Raw genomic sequence first — 5793 nt, 5'->3', positions numbered from 1 at the left:
ACATTTATGTACATTCTTACTGGATATTTACTTTTATTTAAAGGAAGTGTGTGAATTTGTATGCATTGTTTGTTTCCCACATAAACAATGATTTGCCTTGTCTAGATTATTACTGTTACTATAATCCTCTACTAAGCTGCTGCCTTGGGAACAGCCAGATACCGGAGTTGTTGGAAATACTGTTTTGCCTTGCTGCTTTGGTGCGGAGAAGAGGAGATGGGAGTCTAATTTGACAGACAAGAACACTTGGGGATGAAATCAAGTGCCAATGTTGGGGAAAGATCTGAAGGATGGGGAGAAATTAGAATTAGAGTTATTGCTGAAGGGGGTGGTGGGGTTAGCGAGTGGGGATATATAAAGAAGAACCAATATGTATCACATGTAGAAAATGTGATACCTGAAAATGAAAGCCAGAATGTAGGATCTGTAGATTTCAGGAGATATTTTAAATTGATAGGAGGTAAAGTGTGTGTATGGGTGGGAGGGAGAGGAAGAGAGAGAGGTGGGAGAGAGAGATTCCAAAGAGGCTAAGTATAAGCAATATAATTCAACAGATTAGAAGCTAAAATATCTGGAAGTGACATAGTTTTGTAGCAGCTGTGACAAAGTCTTTTTTTCATACTTTTGTAGCAGCTTTCCTGCAAAACACTTTTTGCCCAATGGAGATCTTTGGTTCTTTTCTACCTCTGTGGTTTTAATTAATACATCTGCTGCTAATTTGTTCTTGTCACTGATTTTAAGGCACTTTAAATGTTTGTAGAAGTAGGATGGTTATACACATTCATATAAATTAATAGTTTGGGAGTGACTGTTCCTTTCCTTAATTTTGTGGGGGGAAAGTAACAAATTGCCTTACTACATGATATATTTTCTTTCCTCTGAGGAGTTCAGTATGGTATTCAAGTTGCTGCATCCCATCCTATTTCTTTTTCTTACTGCAACTCTTTAAATAGGAGAGTCTGATGGAGAGTAATTAGTGTGCATTGTCGTTAACTGGAGATCATAATCTGGGTTTCCCCAAGCCCTTAGCCTAACATTCTAATTACACCTGTACCACACTGATTTTAACTATATTTTTCATGCAGGAACAAGTTTGGCATTTGCAATATGATGAAGTAGAAACCAAATTGATTCCAACATAGTTTTCCAGATGCAGATTTTATTTTATTTTATTTTATTTTATTTATTTATCAAATTTGTCACCGCCCATCTCGTTAGACGACTCTGGGCAGTTTACAAAACAAAATCAATTAAAATTACAATATTACAATAATAAATACAAAATAAAAAGATCCAAAGTAATTGGCGATCACTCAGGGAGTGTCATCGAGGCGCTAGCCAACCCCAGGATTGGGCAGAGTTGTTATCCCCCCACGCAAGCTGGCAGAGCCAGGTCTTCAGTTTTTTCTGGAAGGCTGGCAGGGTAGGGGCCTGCTGCACCTCTTTGGGGAGAATGTTCCAAAGGGTGGGAGCAACAGCAGAGAAGGCTCTCCTCCTGGGCCCCACCAGTCAACTGTCTCGCTGACGGGACCCGCAACATGCCCTCTCTGCCTGACCAGGTGGGACGGGTTGATATAACGGGTAAGATGATGTTTTATGTTTGAAGTAATATATGTTATATTCAGTAAGATGCAGTTCTTTGAATCTTATAGAGTTTTAAAAATGTTTGCAGCAAGCTGTATGGGTAAAAGTCAGAATATTCCATTGGATCTTTAGACCTTTATAGCTATTGATAACAATGTCACAGAACTACTTGGAATGGTAACCATAATGCAGATGTTACCAGGTTTTAACACAAAATTTCCAGTCCCCCAGTGTCTCATCTATGTCTGATTCATAACAGGAAATCTGTCTGGAATTGAGTAGGCTTTACTTATAAATAACACTCAGACATTTCTAAGTGAATGCAGTGCATTCAGTTGTGGGAGGGTAGAGTTCCCCAAAGCCTGCCACAACAGAATAGATTGACTCAACTTCTGGGAGGTGTCCTGTTTGGCAAATGGCCAGGCATCATTTGTTCTAGACACCAGATGGCATGTCATTATAAGTGCAGCAAGGGGTCATCTGGCACGCTCTCTGGGATTATTGCTACTGCATAATTGTTGACCAGGAAAAAAAAATCTTTTGTATTTTAGGGGGGGGAAACCCTTATGCAATGATTGAGTTTCACCAGATACATACTCCCTTCCTTTTAAAAAAATATTTGGTAGAGCCAAGAAAAGCTTCTGAGTATATGCATTGTACAAGCTGAACTAAGAAAAGAATTGGAAATCTCTTGAGAGCTTTGCTGCTTTCCAAATAATTCTTCTTTTTAGCTATAGAAAACATTTTGTAGCTTATTCATACTAATCCAGAAAGAGAGATTTGTACATGCTAGAAAGAGTTTTAGATCAGCCTTCCCCAGCCTGACACCCTCTTAATGTGTTTGGCCTGCAGTTTTCAGAATTCTAAACTAACATGTTGAAGAAAATAGTATTTATTTCTTTGTTTGCTTGTTTATTTAATGTATAAAATCACCCAGTTCATAGCAACTCTGCCCTGTGTACAGATTAAAAACAAAATCAAAATAAATAAGTAAGTAAATAAAATATACCATACCCAAGGAGGGGAAAACAAACATACCACAAATATACTAAACATCCTGTTCATTCAGAACCTGGAGGAAAAACCAGGTTTTCAAGGCTTATGGAAAGAATAGCAGGGTTGGGGATGTTTGAATCTTGGGGGTGGGAGTGGGGGAAGAGGAGGATACTATCTCATGGATACAACTAAAATTAACAAGATGAGATGGTGATGAGCAACAGCATGAACTGCTTAATTCCTATTCTGCATTTGTCTTTTTGTAAAAGGAAAAAAATGGTCCAACCTGCTGAAGCCACATGGTAGGGAGGGGGCAGAACAGAAATGCAGGTCAAAATAGGTAAATTAGTTGGTGAGAGAACACTTAGCTGAGAGAACAGGATGGATGTCATCCCAGGGTGCTAAAAGAATTACTGGATGTGATCTTGAGCCTCTGATTGTAATCTTTGAGAACTGGAGTATGTGTGAAGTGCCAGTAGACTAGAGAAAGAAAAAGAAAGATGAAATATGAGCCAGCAGTGTACTGCAGTTGCCAAAAGAGCCAATGTAAACTTGGACTGCATCAAGTGAGGTATAGTATTAACTTCACAGGAAGTGAAAGTTACACTTTGCGCTGTGCTGGTCAGTTCCTGGAATATTGTGTCCAGATTTGGTTGCCACAATACAAGATGGATGCTGAAGAACAGGAAAGAGTGCAGAGAACAGCAGAAAAGATAGTGAGGGTCTTGTCTAAATCCTGTAAAGAATTATTAAAGGAACCAGATAAGTTTAGCTTAAAGATAAGAGTAAGAGGAGACACAATAGTTGTCTTCCAATACCAAGGTCTGTTACAGGGAAAAGACTGGATTTATTCTCCATAGTGCCCAAAGATAAAACAAGAACCAGTGGGTGGAAACTTTATAGAAAGGGATCCAAACTCAAAATACAGAGGAATTTCCTGACAGAGGTATTTAGCAGTGGAGCAGAGTAGTGAGTGCTTCATCACTGGAGATTTTTTTTAAAAAGGTTGAACAGCCATTTGTCTAGGATGGTCTGAAGATTCCTCCCTTGACCAGGAGTTGGACTAGAAAACCAAGATCACTTCCAACCCTACGATTCTGTGATCTGAGCAAAGGCCCCCTGGCCATAGCTGCTGCCTGCTCTTTGAACAGGAGCTGTGAGCACAAGGGAACACCTAACTTGTTCACCAGTTCTGTCTGGGGAAGTGCTGCTCCATTTAGAACTAAAGATGAAAAATCCATGCCTTTGGAAGGAGCATGAATACACAGCCACTCAGTCTGCTTGTCCCCATCTAGGCCCCAAATAGCCTCCAGGGACTGAGATAAAACCTCAGCAGCATAACTTGGTTGACCCACGGTTGAGATATACAACTAGCTATAAAACTATCAGTCCTATGGGGTAGGCCAGGCTAAGAGCCCAATGTCATACAAGTCTGGGCAGCTATAGTAACAGAATCTTGAAAGTCTGAATGCACTTCCCTCCTCCCTCACTTTATCTTTGTGCGAATTAGGGAGGGGTCTAAGTCAGTTTCTCAAATTAGTTTCTTGGAATGGACTTAAGCCATGCTTCACTGGTTGTTGCCTTGGTAATGGATCTTCTCTCTGTCCTTTAAGGCCTTTCCTCATGCTGTCTGTAACAGCTGACCCCATATTGACTGATACCTCACTCACCAGCTTCATGTATATGTTATGCAGGAGGGGTAGTGTCCTGTTTCAGGTTTCAACACATATAGTTGCTAGGTGATAATAATAATTTACTCAAGGCTGAGTAGATAAACAGCAGACGAGGAAAGGAATGTAAGTCAAAACAGAGTCTCTGGAAAGAAAGCTTGCCTGGGTAATTTTGCTTTCAACAGGAACATGCAGAAAAAAACTCAAAATCCAGTCCAAAGTTCAGAGACCCAAGCCAGGTTTGTCAGCCAGTCCAAAGGTCAGAGCTTCAGGGTTTTTTTACACAAGCAGAATACACAGGAACAACACACCAGACAGTTGTTCCTGACAGAGAAATATGGGGTCAGGGCTACCTCTTAAATCAGGCTACAGCCAGCTATCTTTAATTAAGATGGTTACTCCCTTGCTTGGCAAGGAGCCTCATTGAGTGTCTTTGTTCTGCTATCCGCTCTACTCAGCGAGTCTGAGGGTTTGGAGGCTGTACCTCATCATCTGACTGCTCCAGCTGTTCTGATAGTGCCCGAGTTTAATCAGCCTTGGGTGATTCCTGGTCTGATGTCTCCTGCGGCTGACATTCCACTGGTTAAGCTGGAGCAGCTTCTTCAGATTCAGAGTCCTGGGCCATGACAAATCAGGACAGTTGTACCATCCCCATGTCGGCTCCACCAGAATTTATCAACAAATGTAATGGGTGTCTCACTGGTGTCCTGGCCTGAAACCCAGCTGAAAAAGATCCAGATAACCTGCTTCCTACAAAGCCCTCTAATGTTGCAACCTGGCCACCTTCTCAACAATCTTCTACCAAGAGGGTGGAAACTGGGTTGAAATTGTCCATTGCAGTGGGTTCAGTGATGGCTTCTTGAGGAGAAGGGCACTACCACTTCCTACAAGGCAGGCAGAACCATCTCCTTACTCAAAGATGAATTCACCACTGTATGGATGCACCCACATGTCATCTCCTGGGAGGCCTTATCTAGCCAAGCGGGACACAGATCTAAAAGACAGATGGCCAATTAACAGTCCCAAGCACCCATCCATTTCCTCAGGAGTTATAGATTTACCAGGTAACAGGACAAGATCATGCCTTACTCAACTCAGCTAGATTTGCCAAGTCAGAGTCCACATCCAAATGGATCTGAGGGACTTTATTTGTCAGAGTATTACAGCGGCCCTGAAGATGTTCTTGTGAGCTATTTCTCCACAGCAGCTAATGGGTGTTAAAAAGGGCCAGTGAATGTGGTAAGTGTGGAAAAAGATACGTTAGATCTTCCAATAACACCTACAGCTCTAATGAACAATACCCTTTGAGTTTAATTATTTTAAGAGTGTTGAGATGCCACCAGTCTTGAGTACTAGAGTAACATAAAACTGTTTCTCATTGTCAAATAAGGGAAAATACTGGGGCAATGTTTGATTTTTTTTAAAAAACATAAGGGGCCTATTTTCAGTGGATTTCCTGGGGGAAGCTTAAGATTTACAAGTGCAATTTTCCTGTTATGTACCTGTAAAAAACATGGTAATGATGATTTCCCCTCCTCCAAAT

Source organism: Python bivittatus, unplaced genomic scaffold (assembly GCF_059951505.1).
Source record: "Python bivittatus isolate LINGU-HERP-01145 unplaced genomic scaffold, Pbiv_v1 ctg000840_np1212, whole genome shotgun sequence".
NCBI lineage: Eukaryota > Metazoa > Chordata > Lepidosauria > Squamata > Pythonidae > Python > Python bivittatus.
Note: the sequence above shows the minus strand (reverse complement) of the source record.